An 18,662-nucleotide genomic window follows, 5' to 3' on the forward strand; every position below is an offset into this window, starting at 1 on the left:
ACAGATAGCGGCGGCAGGGACGATTAAGGAAATAAAGGATGAAAAGGGACAACTACATTTAGATCCAGAAGAATTTCGGGAGGTCTTTAGGAAGTTTTACCAATCTTTATATGATGAGAAAGATCCCAGTAGTATCGATAGAATAAATGAATATCTCCAGAACATTGAGGTAAAAACTATATCCCCTGAAGATGCAGAGGAATTAGAGACCGTGTTGAATGAAACTGAGATTAAAGAAGCAATGACTGCTCTACCCTCGGGGAAGGCTGCTGGACCTGATCAGCTTCCGATTGAGTTTTATAAAACTTTCTGGGGATGTTTAGGTAATAATTTAACTCAAATGTTTCAAGCTGCACAAAGTGGGGTATCCATTCCCAAATCCTGGGAATAGTATTAATTTAAAAAAAAGAAAAGCCTCCGAATGAACCAGGGTCGTACCGCCCAATAACATTGATGAATAATGACACCAAAATTTATTCGAAGGCACTGGCTGCAAGATTTGCAAGAATTATAAGTAACCTGGTTAGTGATAACCAACATGGGTTTATTCCTGGTAGAGGGACAACTCACCATATTAGAAAAGTCATAGCTTTATTTGATGTGGCGGAAGTAGCAGGAGACCCGATGGCAGTTATGCTTTTGGATGCGGAAAAAGCATTTGATCGGGTCTCCTGGCAGTATTTGTGGCAGACCCTAGCTAGAGTTGGGATTAGAGGAGGCTATTTGAAAGCAATTCAGACTCTATATATGGACCCAGGTGCAGCATTAAGGATAAACGGGGGTATAACTGGTCAATTTAAAATCAAGAGAGGAACTCGCCAGGGATGTCCTTTCTCTCCCCTGCTATTTGCCATCTATATGGATCCCTTAATACGGAAGATAGAATCAGCACCAGAGATCACCCCAGTCAATACAGCTCTTGGGCCATGCAAGATATTAGCCTATGCTGACGACGTTGCGGTGATAACACCTTGCCCTACGGAAGCAACTACATTTGTAGAGGCCGAGGCCTTAAGATTTGGACAAGTCTCAGGGTACTCATTGAACGCGTCTAAAACCCAGATTATTAAAAACTCTTTTACACCTTGTGAAGATAGAAGAGTAGTGCCGGCAGGGAAATACCTCGGAATTAATATTATGTCTAATTTAGATAGTTTAGTGGATAATAATATTGCCCCAGTAATCGAAAAGGCAAGAAAAGATTTGGATCGTTATGAGAACTTACATTTATCATTAGTTGGGCGAGTTAATATTATTAAAATGCTGATCTTACCCAAACTGTTGTATCTTTTTAGGGCAATCCCTCTTCTAATTGAAAATAAGTGGTTTAAAATTTGCGAAAGTATGGTAAATCGTTTTATTTGGGCTAGAGGTAAAACCCGGAGGGCATTGAGGTATATGTCCCTTCCCAGGGAGAGAGGGGGGTGGTCACTGCCGGATCTAAAGGTATATTATTGGGCTGCAGCAATACAAGGAATGGTTGGATTAATTGGGGGGGCTGAGATGGATGGATGGGATAAGACAGGCTCGCTGGCTATATATGGTTTAGCTCTGGGTACAAATGCTGAAAATATTTTTTTAAGATTTACTGATGGAAGTTACTTTAAAAGAACACATTTCAAGATAATTATGGCGGCCTACAGCATATGGAAAGGATTTTCCAAAAAAGTTGGAATAGGGAAATATAGTGTATATACTAGATTCAAAAATAATCCCTCATTACCTAGGGCTGTGTTCTCAGGAATGGTATATGAGGAATGGGAGAGTCGAGGTATAAGAATGATTGGTGATATGTGGGATGATAATGGCATCTTACAATTTATAGATTTGAAAAATAAGTATATGTTAAACACAAATCATTTCTTTAAATACCTTCAAATAAGGAGTTGTATATTAAATAAAAAAGGGGGAGCTCTAGGCTTTGGGAGGAGTATAATGATGGATCTCATACAAAAAGGTAATGACTGTACTATAAAAAGATTTTATTTAGAAATGACAAAGTTAAAAAAGGATGATCTTGACAAATGGATAATTAAATGGTCCTCAGATTTAGATATAGCTAGAGAAAGAGATATTTTCTCTGAATCACTTGAGATGGGATGTAAATTACTATGCTCAGCGCCTCTTCAGGCCCAGCACTACAAGAGCCTGTATCACCTGTATTATACGCCATGGAAAATTGCTCAATGGGGGGCTGTGTCGGGCATCTCGTGTTTTAGATGTGGCAGTATGGAGGCCAATTTGTTACATATTTTCTCTACTTGTCCACACTTAGATAAGATAAAACAAGATATCGGGAATTTTTTCCGGAATGCCTTAGACACAACAATAGAGTTGGACTCAGCAACTATTTTGTTAGGAATATCCCCCAACGGACAAATTAATTGTAAATATTTTCTGTTTGTAGCAATGTCGATTTTTAGACTGCTTGTGGCCTCAACTTGGTTAGATCCAAATCCTCCCACGTATCATCAATGGCTAGGAAAAACTTTGTCAATACAAAAATTGGAAACAGCTATTTACTCTAGGAAAGGGAGAAAGGGTAAAAAGCTGGGTATACAAATCTGGGGTCCTTTGATTCAATGGAAGGCTGGAACTGAATAAGGTATTTTGAGGAATGTATGTATTATGGAATGTTAACATATATTATTTGTATCCGTATATATTATGATAGGATCTGTATGTAGTATGTATATTGTAATATTTCACTTTCCCTTTTTCTTTTGAATATGTAGTTGAGTATGTGGCTGCCTTATGAAACTTATTGTGCCTTGTCCATGTAATGGGGGAGGGGGGGGGGAAATAAAATGTGGGGAAAAAATTTATCAATAAAAATATTTAAAAAAAAAAAAAAAGGGAAGGAAGCTTGTCTCGTTTTGTCCACCATAAGCGTGGAAGGGTATACTCAGATGTGAGTCCCTTGCTCACTGCACCATCAGGATTTAAGCAAGCCGGGCCAAAGACGGCTGAAATGCCAGAAACCGGTCCCCGGAAGCTTGTTTCCTTCCCAGTATAAGAATTGGCTTGGTAGTTTGGTCTGCCCTGTTCCCATGATGCACTGGGCCAGGGACAGACTAATTTGCATGTAGCCAGTTTCTGAGCTGGGATGGTGCAGTGAGCTAAAAAATGGTGATTGATCAAGCTCTGATCTTTGGACTGGGTCGGAGTGTTCTGCTTAATTCAGATACTCTGTCCATCACCACCCCCTTTTCTGAATCGTCAGTTTAAAGGCAGCCTTACTTTGTAGACTGTATTTAACACCATCCCTGCTGATGGAATTCTCCTCCTGTGCTGGCCCTTATTAAAATTCCGTCATCAGCACAGCCCAACCGTGACTGATGACGGAATGGTTCCGTCACAAGCATCGAAGGGGTTAAAAGAAAATGTGTGCAAACTCGACTTTGGTGGTATGAGGGGCCTTTAAAAGTGATAATCTACCTTATTTGGGCATATTAGGCACCCTGAACAATTCCCAAGGTGTCCCTGGGGTGGGAGGCCATGTAACTATAAGCAGATACCTTATAGAAGATGTTTTATAAGCCCTAGTGAGGAAACACACTGCTAATTATATTTTTCCCCAATGCAGATATTTAGCTCCATAGGCTAACATTGAAATGTTTTATTTAAGTGTAAATATTGCTAGGATAGCAGTGAAAAATATCATTCAAGGACTTAAAAGATTGGAACTGATAAAGTCTACAACTTGCCACTGTTGAATTAATCATAAATATTACAGAAGAGACAGCAGATTATTAAGGAATGTCTGGTATGCCTGCCCTCACATCCTGTGCCCCAGCCAGATGACAGGCTTAGGACAAGAATTTGCAGAGGTCAGGGGGGAGAGCTAATGTAAACGAGTGGGTTGGTTTAGCTAGCTCTCACTGCTCTGGAGAGAAATCATTCATGTTGGATTTTGGAAGATGCCACATTTTGGAGGAAGTGGTCATGCCTTTGGGTGGCTGCAAAAAACGATAGAGGGACCCTGAAAACCTAAACAGAGTAAAGGCAAGGGGAGCAAATCACCAGGAAAGAAACGTATTGCAACAACATGGAAAGGGGCATCCCCGAAGGATAAGAAAATCACATATAGAATCAACCAAAAACCCACAGAACAGCTATTTTACTTTAGAAAATGTATTTTTATATAATCATTTTTAGTAAGATTCTCATGATAATAAACACAGAAAAATTCATATTAATCAGCTTCTAATACATAAAAATGTCATTAGGTAGTGCAGGAAAAGAAGAACATCAGCCCATAGGCTAATAGAACATTAAAACCATGCCACACAATTCAGTCATTCAATCAATCAACCACAAACTCACTCTCATACAATACATGCATTCATATTCAATCGAAGCGTCATTTCATCATACAGTTGAGGAAAAGCGTCGACGCGCGTTTTGGAAAAGAAAGTTATTTAGAAAATTCCTTCATCAGGGCGCATATCATCAATCCATTGATCTGAGCGGTCTTTAGAGATCCAGTTTGTAGTATAAAGTTAATTTATCAAATGATTCATGGTCTCAGTTAGGGCTGACGAAGCATATCTGTGGGTGGAAGGGGAGAATACAAAAGATAAAAATGTACACTACTGACCACAGTTCCAGGTCATAATCATGGGCAAGACAGTGTTCAGTCATGCATACTAAAGCACATAAACTCACATCATTCATCAAGAGCCAAGGAATTGTATCTATAAGTACCTTATAGCCCTAAATAAAGAGAAGGGGTTGAAAAAGGTTTAGGAAGGGTAATACCCTGACAGAGGAAAGAGAGGAAAGTTGGTATACACACCTCGAAGCACGGCGTTGTTAGATATTTCTTGAGTGTTTAAAAGGGATATATATCTCAAAAAAGTTCAACGACACACGGTTGATGCGGGAGAGACGTTAGACAGACCACACTATTCGCATATCTGTTTATAGAAGAGAACACAGTAAAGGGGTCTATTAGCAACACCTTACATGGATGCTATGTGTGTCTACAATAGGTTAACGAGTTTACGAGAAGGGGTAGGGAATCCATGGGAATTTCTGACTCCATAGACATTAAAAGGTCTAAGGAATTTGACCGTACCGCACTACTCCAATATGGCGATGCACTGTTTACCTGTCTTCCATGTCGACCAAGGTGGAAAGAGACGATCTCGATCCAGTGTAAAGAGCTGTTCGAGTCTTTTCTGAATGAAAGGGTGTATTCAGCAGTAGAATTCCAAGTGCTTCCTCCTTAAATAAAGAACGCACAATATTATAGAAGAGTCCCCATGCTCGTGCCGGTAATTTGAAAAAATCATGAGGAAAGTGCAGGCCCGTTAATGCGGATGAGGTAGGCACACGATAAATAATGAACACAATCTTAATGGGTGAAACACGCATTGTTTCAAGTTGGGAAAATTAATCCGACCCTATTTTAAAACAGGCCCGGTATATCTCGGATAGTTGGCAGCACTCAAGAGAAGGTATAGAGTCTGCAGATGTTCCGGTACTTACATCATAACACATCCTCTCCCTTAATGAGGAAAACAACAAAACAAAATGCTAATAAAAAAACACTTTACGAAGTAACATAATCTTGTAAGTATGAAGGTGGTTTACCAACTCTCCCAGAACTGTTCCCTGGATTACAATCAATGCTGGAGAAGGAATGAAGACTGCCGGCATCTCTGGCACCAGAACCATCCTTTGACAAAAGAAGAGGATATGGAACTGCTTCATCATCCACCCTCCCCCTTTCAGCATCCGCACATTTGTCAGGAATAAACATAGCACCAGAACACTCTTCATCAGAATTAGACTCTTTGTCAACAGTGCCCTTTCTTGGATACAAGGCAATTCTGTGCAAATTCCATTTACGACCCCCTTCAACAACAACATAACGTTTGGCTACTTTGATAATACGACAAGGTGCAGAAAATGTATTCAAACCCGCTTTGACTCTTCCTGATCTCACTTTAATCCAATCACCAATTTTAAATTTGGATACAAAAAAATCTTCAGGAGGGTTCCCATCAGAAGATACCCAATCTTGCAGCCAAGAAGGAACTAATCTTGACCCTGGTACTCGTCCTCTAATGCTTAAAGAAGGTGAGATATGAGTCACACTATGTTCTGTAGTGCAATAGGCCCGGAGCATTTCATCAATCAAACGGATAGGAGATTGTCTATTGGCCACAGCTAACTGTAAAGTACCCTTCTCTAATCTATTGGCTCTTTCAACAATGCCATTTCCCATGAGATTGTACAGTGAAGTGCACAAATGTTTAAGTCCACACCGTTCCAGAAAGCATCGCATTTCTCCAGAAGTAAATTGAGTCCCATTATCAGTCAATAAAGAATGAGGAACACCTTCCTATAGGAACAACTTTTCTAGAACATCAAAGGTAGAACGTGTAGTAATTTCCTTGACAAATCTAACAACCAACCACCGAGAATGTACATCTACTATGACCACAGCAAAGCGAAAGTCCAAAGTAAGCTCTGAGATAGGCCCAATACAATCTAAACAAATTGTGTGCCATGGCTTACCAGGATCATTAATATGTCCAAACACTTTTTGATTTCCAACTCTAAGTCTTTTTGTACTTTCTTTGCATAACAGGCAATACTCAACCCATTTACATATTTGCTCGTCCATTCCCGGCCACCAAAATTCCTGCTTAATTCTTTTAATAGTGCAAAAAACACAGTTGATGGACAGAATGTAGAACAATGTCATACACTCACCCCAGTAAAAGGATCTGGGCCTAAATCCATCGTTTTTTTGCACTCCACACCACCCTGGGTTAGACACTGGCTATATGCAAATCAGCTCTGCCCTGTGCCCCATGGGAACAGTCCAGTCCAAACTACCTAGCCATGTCTTTCCCAGACCGGAATTAAGCATCCAAGGACCGGTTTCTGGCTATCAGCCTTCATTCAGCCTGGATAGCTTGACTCCAGTGGTGTGGAGAGCCTGGGACTCACGTCTGAGTATACCCAGCACACTCGGGGTGAAAATTGCAAAAAGCACAGTTGATGGACAGAATGTAGAACAATGTCATACATTCACCCCAGTACAAGGATCTGGCCTAAATCCATTGTTTTTTTGCACTCCACACCACCCTGGGTTAGACACTGGCTATATGCAAATCAGCTCTGACCCTGTGCCCCATGGGAACAGTCCAGTTCAAACTACCTAGCCATGTCTTTCCCAGACCGGAATCAAGCATCCAAGGACCGGTGTCTGCTATCAGCCTTCATTCAGCCTGGATAGCTTGACTCCTGTGGTGTGGAGAGCCTGGGACTCACGTCTGAGTATACCCAGCACACTCGGGGTGAAAATTGCAAAAAACACAGTTGATGGACAGAATGTAGAACAATGTCATACATTCACCCCAGTACAAGGATCTGGGCCTGAATCCAATTGTTTTTTTGCACTCCACACCACCCTGGGTTAGACACTGGCTATGTGCAAATCAGCTCTGACCCTGTGCCCCATGGGAACAAACCAGTCCAAACTACCTAGCCATGTCTTTCCCAGACCGGAATCAAGCATCCAAGGACCGATTTCTGGCTATCAGCCTTCATTCAGCCTGGATAGCTTGACTCCAGTGGTGTGGAGAGCCTGGGACTCACGTCTGAGTATACCCAGCACACTAGGGGTGAAAATTGCAAAAAACACAGTTGATGGACAGAATGTAGAACAATCTCATACATTCACCCCAGTACAAGGATCTGGGCCTAAATCCAATTGTTTTTTTGCACTCCACACCACCCTGGGTTAGACACTGGCTATGTGCAAATCAGCTCTGACCCTGTGCCCCATGGGAACAGTCCAGTCCGAACTACCTAGCCATGTCTTTCCCAGACCGGAATCAAGCATCCAAGGACCGGTTTCTGGCTATCAGCCTTCATTCAGCCTGGATAGCTTGACTCCAGTGGTGTGGAGAACCTGGGACTCACGTCTGAGTATACCCAGCACACTCGGGGTGAAAATTGCAAAAAACACAGTTGATGGACAGAATGTAGAACAATCTCATACATTCACCCCAGTACAAGGATCTGGGCCTAAATCCATTTTTTTTGCACTCCACACCACCCTGGGTTAGACACTGGCTATATGCAAATCAGCTCTGACCCTGTGCCCCATGGGAACAGTCCAGTCCGAACTACCTAGCCATGTCTTTCCCAGACCGGAATCAAGCATCCAAGGACCGGTTTCTGGCTATCAGCCTTCATTCAGCCTGGATAGCTTGACTCCAGTGGTGTGGAGAGCCTGGGACTCACGTCTGAGTATACCCAGCACACTCGGGGTGAAAATTGCAAAAAACACAGTTGATGGACAGAATGTAGAACAATGTCATACATTCACCCCAGTACAAGGATCTGGGCCTAAATCCATTGCTTTTTTGCACTCCACACCACCCTTGGTTAGACACTGGCTATATGCAAATCAGCTCTGACCCTGTGCCCCATGGGAACAGTCCAGTCCGAACTACCTAGCCATGTCTTTCCCAGACCGGAATCAAGCATCCAAGGACCGTTTTCTGCCTATCAGCCTTCATTCAGCCTGGATAGCTTGACTCCAGTGGTGTGGAGAGCCTGGGACTCACGTCTGAGTATACCCAGCACACTCGGGGTGAAAATTGCAAAAAACACGTGGTTCCAGTGCTGACTACGCCACTGGAGTCAAGATATCCTGGCTGATGACGACTGATAGCCAGAAACCGGTCCTTGGATGCTTGATTCCGGTCTGGGAAACACATGGCTTGTTCCCATGAGGCACAGGGTCAGAGCTGATTTGCATATAGCCAGTGTCCAACCCAGGGTGGTGTGGAGGGCAAAAAAACGATGGATTTAGGCCCAGATCCTTGTACTGGGGTGAATGTATGACATTGTTCTACATTCTGTCCATCAACTGTGTTTTTTGCAATTTTCACCCCGAGTGTGCTGGGTATACTCAGACGTGAGTCCCAGGCTCTCCACACCACTGGAGTCAAGCTATCCAGGCTGATGAAGGCTGATAGCCCGAAACCCGTCCTTGGATGCTTGATTCCGGTCTGGGAAAGACATGGCTTGGTAGTTCGGACTGGACTGTTCCCATGAGGCACAGGGTCAGAGCTGATTTGCATATAGCCAGTGTCCAACCCAGGGTGGTGTGGAGTGCAAAAAAACGATGGATTTAGGCCCAGATCCTTGTACTGGGGTGAATGTATGACATTGTTCTACATTCTGTCCATCAACTGTGTTTTTTGGAATTTTCATCCTGAGTGTGCTGGGTATACTCAGACGTGAGTCCCAGGCTCTCCACACCACTGGAGTCAAGCTATCCAGGCTGATGAAGGCTGATAGCCAGAAACCGGTCCTTGGATGCTTGATTCCGGTCTGGGAAAGACATGGCTTGGTAGTTCGGACTGGACTGTTCCCATGAGGCACAGGGTCGGAGCTGATTTGCATATAGCCAGTGTCCAACCCAGGGTGTTGTGGAGTGCAAAATAACAATGGATTTAGGCCCAGATCCTTGTACTGGGGTGAATGTATGACATTGTTCTACGTTCTGTCCATCAACTGTGTTTTTTGCAATTTTCACCCCGAGTGTGCTGGGTATACTCAGACTTGAGACCCAGGCTCTCCACACCACTGGAGTCAAGCTATCCAGGCTGATGAAGGCTGATAGCCAGAAACCGGTCCTTGGATGTTTGATTCCGGTCTGGGAAAGACATGGCTTGGTAGTTCGGACTGGACTGTTCCCATGAGGCACAGAGTCAGAGCTGATTTGCATATAGCTAGTGTCCAACCCAGGGTGGTGTGGAGTGCAAAAAAAACGATGGATTTAGGCCCAGATCCTTGTACTGGGGTGAATGTATGACATTGTTCTACATTCTCTCTATCAACTGTGTTTTCTGTAATTCTTTTAATAGTCATGCCTTGTCCAAGATGCCCCTCATGTGCGATTTTAAAAATATGCAGGCGTAAGCCAGAGGGGGCACAAACCTATCTCCTCGAATGATGACCTCATGACCACTAATGGACAATTCATCCAACACTTTCCAAAAAGGTCTTATGACAAAAGGAACCATAATCTCACGAGACGCTCCATTCCTGATCAACACAATAAGCTGCTTCATCACATTATCAGATTGCATCTCCTTGATCCATTTTTCTTTATAAAAGGCTCCCAAATTACAATCGCTAACTTCATCGACTACTGCCACTGCTTCTTCAGAAGCTAATTTATTCACCGCATCCTTGTCAACCACTTCCCATTCCAACGAGATTCTAGACAAGCAATCTGCTTGTGAATTCCTCCATCCTTGAATGAATACTAAGTCATATGAAAATTCCTGCAATCTAGCTGCAAAGTGTGCCAACCTAGCCGAGCCTTTGTCTGCACCCCAGCAGACAATATTTTCTTAAGAGGTTTATGATCAGTCTTCAAACAAAATCTCGAACCCCAAAGATACACCCTGAAGTGCTCAACTCCCCAAGCTGCAGCTAAAGCCTCCCTCTCAATAACAGAATAGTTCCTCTCAGCTTGTGTCAAAGTACGGGAAGCAAAGGCAAAGGTTTTTTAAACACCTTTCTGGATTTGGGAAAGAACTACTCCTATACCCAAGAGTCTAGCATCCACAGTCAATATTGATTTGCAATTGGGTGTGAATGGGTCCAAAACTCCTGCACCACAAATTCTGTCTTTAACATTGGTAAATGCTTCTTGTTGTTCTTTTGCCCAAATATATTTAGCACCATTCCGCAACAAACACCTTAAAGGTTCAACAACATCTGCAAAAGATTTCACGAATTCGGAATAATATTCCACTAAGCCTAAGAAAGAGCGCAATTGATCTTTATCCTTTGGATGAGGTGCATCTTTAATGGCCAATAACAAGTCATTTTGGGAGTGAAACTACCACTAGATACTGTGTACCCTAAATACTCAACTTCATCAGTGAAGAATTTGCATTTGTTTTTATCAACTGTCAAACCAACATGTTCCAGTTTCCATAGCACTTGTTTCAAAAGAGAGTTGTGCTCCACCACCGTTTTACCTGAAATCAAGATATCGTCTTGAAAGTAAACTACCAATTTAACGGTCTTTAAAGTGACTATTCATCATCCTCTGAAAGACACTGGCCACCGATGCTAAACTGAACGGCATGCGTGTGAATTGGAAAGTGCCTTCAGAGGTGATGAATGCCGTGAGTGCCTTGGAATCAGGGTGGAGTTTGATTTGATGGTACGCACTTCTCAAGTCAATCTTTGAAAAATGTTTTGCACCACCAATAGATTGCAACAATTCATTAATATTTGGCAGCGGAAAGGTGTCCATTACAATGTCTCAGTTGAGCGACCTTAAATCAATACAGAATCTCAGCCAACTGTCCGACTTGAGCGTCAAAACTGCGGGTGAAATCCATGCTGAAGCTTCCACCAGTTCAATTACTCCTGATTTTAATAAATCTTGCAACAAATCTTTGAGTCCACTCCTTACAGAAAGTAGAACCCTCCTAAGTTTGTGTTGAACAGGACATGCATTTGATTTAAGAACAATTTTATGCAATTAACCATTTACACAGCCCAGTCTTTCTTCAAAGACTTTGTGAGCATTCTGCAAAATTTGATCAATTTGGATATCATCATCCACAACCATAATTTGGTTTGGTGCTCTGGAATTAATAATTATGTTCAAATCGAATTGATGCATCCAACCAAGAATTGGAGGACCATCCTTGGCTATATAAACTTTACCATCAATACATCTAGTACAGAATTTGGTGGCACCTTTCATGAAACCCATGATGTGAATAGGTTCCCCCTGATAACTGACTGGGTTGATATCTTTGTTAGACAAAGAAACACCCTCCTAATGTGAGTTAAAAATTGATTACGGCGTGATAGTAAACATAGAACCAGAATCCACCATTAGGGAAACGTCTTTGCCACAAACATTAAAATTGGATGAAGGTCTAATAAGTCTACATGAATCTTGGCCAATGTCACTAACTAAACTAAGATCAATTTCTTCTCCCAGAGCTAAAATCCTTTTTCCTGTAAGATGATGCTCAACAACATTTTGCACAACATTCACTTTGGATTTGGGTTTATCCAACGAGTCATAAGATTTACACATACGTGCATAATGTACGACCACACTTGTTGCAATTCTGATTCAGAGCAAAACATTTTTTTAAATCAGATGAATGATATTGGCTTCCACACCGTGAACATTCCCAAAGAAATTCCCACTCCTCAAATTTTTTTTTGATACAGCATTACATCAGGTTCCTCATCTAAACTGGTACTTGCTATTTCATTTGGTAATCTATCTCCCTTGCTAATTTGTTTTATACATACTTGTGACTCCTCAATCACTTTAGCTAAATCAATAGCTTCCTTGAGTGTAGCATTTTTTGCTGCCCACAACCTCTCTTGAATTTTCTTATTCCTACACTGTACCACTAACTGATCTCGAATTAACTCATCACACATTGTGCCAAACCTATACTTTACAGATAACTCTTGTAATCTCGATACAAAATCATCTATACTTTCATTCTCAGATTGCGGTTGAGTATAGAATTTGTATCTGGCCATGAACACATTGACTTCCTTTGCAAATCTGATCTCTAATCTCTTAACATCTTCTTCTAAATATTCATTATCCATAGGTTGTCCATTAGGACCCATGGCAACAGGGAGGTATTTAAAAATGTGTTGTCCCTCACTCCCCAATGCGCTCAATAATTGTGCCTTCTTCTTGGCTGGTGAAAAATTAACTCCGCCCAATGCCACAATATAATTCTCTAACATACATAACCAATCTTCCCAAATAATGTTTGGAGTACCTGGGGTAGATAAGAATAAAGGTGTCATGATAACATTGGGCTGAGATTCACACATGTTGTAAAAATACTGTTGTAAAATGTAATAAATACCAACACGAAATAATCAAATATCATAAAAATAAGAAGTGAAGCATACAAGGTACTTATGATGAGTTCTCTTCCAAAGTAAAGTCCAGGTGTGCAGATCCCCGTGAAATACTGCACTCGGTAACAGTTTGATTAATCAAGCACAACTTGCAAAAATATGGCGTCTTCTGGATAAGCAAACAGTACTGATGAGAAACAAACTTAATATTCTGTTAAAGTGGACTGCTTCAGTTGAAAATAGATGAAGAGTAACTCACCCGATGCAGATAATAAAGTCTGAAATACCCTCCGGGGAAGCGAACATCAATGAAAGTACAGAATAACTCTAAAAATGGCCGCATGTAAACGTAACATCTGACCTAACACGTGAACGTGACGTGTGACGTAGCAGGCACAGTATGCGTTGTGCGTTCCACAAGCAATCCCATGATACGTTCCAGCATACCAATGACGTAGGAGAAAGGCAGTTGGTCTGTGCTCGAGCGCGTAGCTTAGAAGTAGAAGATCCCTCAGTAATTTCCAAGAAATAAAAGCATTTTAAAAACTACCTTCAAGGAAGAGTGACCACTTCCTAAAGCTGGTGAAGAGCGCTGCAACTTAAGCCATCCACAAAGAAATCCAATTTAACGAAGCAAACAGCAAGAGAGAAAACACAACACACAGGTCACCAGGCACCCTCAGGGAACGTCGAGGAAACTCCAATCGTCACCAAAATTGTTGAGATGAAGACGAGGACACTTCCAGTTGTGATTGAAGGATTTATTGCAGAGAGAGTAACCTGGCCTCCAACACCCTTGACGATCTAGCAGGAACTGCCAAAGGTGAGTGTTGTGTGCCTGACATTCTACAGAACATGGTGGTAAGACAATTCTACAATGAGGTAAGATAGAATACAAAGAATAACACTAGAGACACTAGGTAAGTAAACTAAAGCTTTTAACTTACATCATAACAGTATCGACCCAATATCATGATTTTTCACCTTATTAATCCTGATAACATCACCAGGACTCAAAATAGGTATCAAGGTGAGATCCTTAGAGTAAGTAATCAATGGTTTATCTGCCAAATACTTGCTTAAGTCTACATCTAACAAGAATGTTTATCCATTTCTGGCAAGACTGTTGTATAGTAAATTATTGTCAGCATTATACTCTGTCATAAACCTTAACTTTTCCTCTCTATTTTGTTATTACAAGATCTTTGTTTACCTAATAGAAGGTCTGAAGGTTTCCTCAAGTTGGCTCTAGCCATTGCTTTATGGACAACATCAAGTTTAGAAGCTCTTTTCAAACATTTTTTAGTAATGACAACCTCTTCTTTCTTTGATCTCTTGAGCATGAAGGGGACATGTTCTTCATGCCTGGAAATCAATGAAGGAAGACGTTACTACATCTACTGGAGCTGGAACTTTCCTTGTACACAACACATGTCTTTGAAACAAGGGTTGGAGCATGCAATGCAAGTACTGTTCCGGAGGAAGTCCACAAATTCTGCTGAATCAAATTTTTGCTCACAGTATGTGGGTGGAGCCAAAGCCCCTTTTCTGTGTGGATCACATAGTTGTCTGGCGACAGCTGTGCTGTCAAGCAAGACCATAAAAAAGGGAAGAAAGTATTCTGCAATAATTCTGTTTGCAAATCCGCTTTTGAAACAGTAATCAGGCCAAAGTCAGTGCCACTGGAATTATGTGATTGCACACCCGCTGCAATTTTTCGCATGATTGTAGATTTGCTGCATTTGACACATAATACAACATCTGCTGTATAATCTGCCGATTGTAATTTAAATAATGTTGTTTCTAGATTAAATGATTCAAAAGATAGTAAAGATGCAGTGACACGTGCTGCAGTGCAGTGGAAGACCCCTTGCAAAGGTTCATTGAGAGTGTTAGCAAACATAAAAATGACAAAATAATGAAGTAATACGATAACAAAATGTGCTGCATACAGTCCCATAATTTGCTTTTTCTTGCCACATAATTTACTCAACCCCACCACATAATCTGACCCACCCATGCCACATAATTCCAGTGACTCGTCATAGTAATGGCCAATGGAATTATGTAACTCTACATGTGAAGTAATTTTTCTATAATTAGGAGTTTTCCTAATCATAATCATAATCTCCCGTTCACTACATATTAGGCTATTTAGTGCTTAAGTATTTGCCAACCCAGAACTTCTGTACGGCTTTCTTACACTCCAACCATATGATAGCAGTCTAATCAGCTGTTGGGCTTTTTCATTTCACCCCCTTTCCTGTCTAAAAAATTAAAAGCCTTTGTCGATTTCACCTCTCTCTTCCGCGCACTCTGCATACCCATGCTAGCAGTCTGTGCACTATAGACCTAAAACAAGAGCATGTGAGTATATCATCTGTACAAAAGAAATGGCAGTTATATTTTTGTACACCAAGGAAAAATGTTTTACATGGCTGCAAACTCTTTGTCCTGGTTGCATCTAGTGTGCAAACAGCATGTGTTTGCAAAAAGCGTCAGACAGATTGTTTGCCTGTGTGTATTTACTGGTGGGGATCTTACTGCTGTCAGGAGTAAAATGGCATTCTGTAGTGCAGATCAGACTGAAACAAACACTGGAAAATAACAAAGCTATAAGTTTATGACACTGGCCTTTCTGCTAAAAGGCATTCTCTACACACAGACCGATCCGTTGTCTCCCTCAGAGACCTGGTGACATTTCTATCCAGAAAGCAATTAGGAAAATATGGCATATTAGTACAAAGGTTCATTTAATGTCCCCGGAAACAATATTCAGATAACTGTCACACCAGAGGATGTCAGTATTACTGTGGGAAAGAAAAACCCAGACTCCTACGCAGATCACTTCATGTCTTAGGTGAAATAAAACAAATGTTGGACACTAGCAACCTGTTTCGAATTGTGTTCATATTTTTATTTTGGACCTTTCTGCTGGAACCGTTCACATATGTCCATTTCAAGTGCTGCTCTGTTTTCATTAAACCGTACACTCCTTGGGAAAGGGAGTCAGCTGATGAAGTGAATCTTAGATGGAGGAACCTTTCCAGTATAATAATTTTTGAGATTCCTATCTTTATACATGCAATCATGTCCCCTAACACCAAACAAAAACGAATTCTACAGGACACGGTTGTTTGAGAAGAATTGACATGCAACATCTAGAGAAGGTGCAAAAAAGTTCCAGGAAACCACCAAACATCATAGAAAGGATTTAAGTGCAATGTAATTCAATTTAAATTGATATGAGGTGCTTAACTCAATGACCCTTATACATTTACAAAGTGGAATGCTTTTGTGATAATTTTATGTTCAGTTTTTCAAAAATGTATGCCTGTATACTTTTTAAAGTGTTATGCACTATTTATTTATTTTTTGTTTAAGAAATTGTTATTAAGTTTTTCAAATACATAAGAGAAGAGAAAAAAATGAAAACAATAAAATGGGGAAGGGGTAGAAGCCATAGTAAAATATACATAACATAATTAAAATAAACAATCAGGCAAATAATATATGAAAAAATAGGAACATTATTATTAAAGAGAAGGAGAAAGGAAAGGAAAGAAGGAAAGAGAGAGAGAGAAGGAAGAAAAGAGAGATAAGAAAAAGACAGGAGCGGAAGAACCAAAATTATGTGGGAGAATAGTATAGAGAAGGAGAGAAAAATAATTAATGTATAGGAGAGTGTGAAGAGAGATATGTAGTGAAAGGAAGCCAAAGAAGATCTGATTTTATTTTTTGAGAAAGAGGAGAGGGGGAAACAGTAGCAATCCTGTGTTCATCACAAATAAAAATTTCAACAAGTTAGTAATGAAATTTTAGAATTGTCTTTCCAGGAAGATAAAATAACTTTTAAAGCTAATGCAATAAATAGATCAAATAATCTGGGAACAGAAGATACAACATCCACATCAGGTGATAAGGAACTAAGAAAAACATTCTGTAGTGCTAAAGTAGCATTAAATTTAAAAACTGACGTGCAAATATTTCAAACCGGGTTCCAAAAGGATAAAACATTAGAACACTCATAAAGTTGATGTTTTAACGTGCCTGTTTCAGTGGAACATGACCAACATAATCGGGAAGAGATTGGTGAAAATTTACAAATACTAACAGGAGTAATAAGCGCTCTATGGTAAATAAAATACAAAGATTGGGTTATACAAGCAGCAGCAGAAACATTGAATAGAGTAGACCTCAGTTTATCCCAGGTAGTAATAGGTAAAGAAACAGACAAATCAGTTTCTCATGCAATCTCAATGTTGGATTTAGGTCTCTCAATAACATTTGCTAACAATAAGTTATATACAAGAGCGGCTTTAGGTCTGTGAGTTGAAAATAGAGAGTATAGGGGTGTAGAAGGGGATATAGACGGTGTGTGAGCTGGAAAGGAAAACGTGGATAGATGAGATTACATGGCATTAAAAATAATACCATTTTCATTGAGAAAAGAGTCAGGTAATTGATAGCATGTTTGTAAGGTATGAAAGGGAACAATAGAGTAGTTGTGCAGAAACTGATGAACAAAAATAATACCCTTTTCTGTCCAGTATTTAAAGTAGAATGATTTACCTTTATATTTAAGAAAATTATTATACCATACAGTGGAGGACAAAAAACATTGGAGTGAGGTAAAATCCTTAGAAAAAGTGTTATATAGTAAAGATCAGGAGTATTTTAAAATAGGACTAGTAGACAAAAAGGTGCAATTTGACATGAATAGTACATGTTGAAATGAGAAATCCTTCAATAAGGAGCGTTCAAATAGAATCCATCTGGGAATAGGGTGCACAGACATAATATTGACTCCAAAATATCGTTTGGACATAATATCGAGTAGTAAATATAGACTGGACAAAATATCGACAGGACAGAATATAGATAACCAAAATATTGTTTTTAAGGTAAGTGATTTAATATCAACTGTTAAAAATATAGAAAGGTAAAATATCGAAGTATATAATATAGATAGTTAAAAATATCGATTTTTTAATAATATCGAATTTGTTATAGTGTATTTTTATGTTATAATATGTGTGAAAAGTGTGTATTTATGTTATAATTAATTTTAATTAATGAATTTTGTTTTTATAATTATTGCGTAATTTGATTCTGTCGCGGGTTGTGGGTTTATAGGGGAATAGGGTGGGAAGTAATTTAATTATAATTAATTAAATATGTAAATTTATTTATTGATAGTCATTTTTAATTAATTTATATTTGTAAATCAATTAAATTTGAATTGGTAATACATTTTAATTAATTGATTAATTGGTAATTATGTAAATTTTACTAATTTATTTTCTGTAGCAGGTTGTGGGTTTATAGGGGAGTAGGGTGGGAAGTAATTTATTATTAATTTATTAAATAATTACATTTATTTACATTTATTTAATTGGAAATAATTGTTAAATAATGTATCATTATTAAATAATTAATAGTTAATTTTTAATTAATTTGTAATAATAGGTGATCAATTGAAATAGTTTTTGTTAATTAGTAATTGTAATATATTAATTATTATAATATATAACATTTTTATTTATTTTAAATTAATTATTAATAGATATTCATTTTTAAATTATTAAATAATATATGAAGTATTTACTTTCCCTAATGTTGTGTTCTCTGGAGTAGGAATAGTAATTTTAACCCTTACGCTATCCAACATTTTCCATAACGCTGCACCCACTGGAGTGGGAATAGTAAATTTACCCCTACGCTATTCAACGCTTTCCCTACTGTTGCAC

This window comes from Lissotriton vulgaris, chromosome 4_1, assembly GCF_964263255.1.
Source record: "Lissotriton vulgaris chromosome 4_1, aLisVul1.2, whole genome shotgun sequence".
Lineage (NCBI taxonomy): Eukaryota > Metazoa > Chordata > Amphibia > Caudata > Salamandridae > Lissotriton > Lissotriton vulgaris.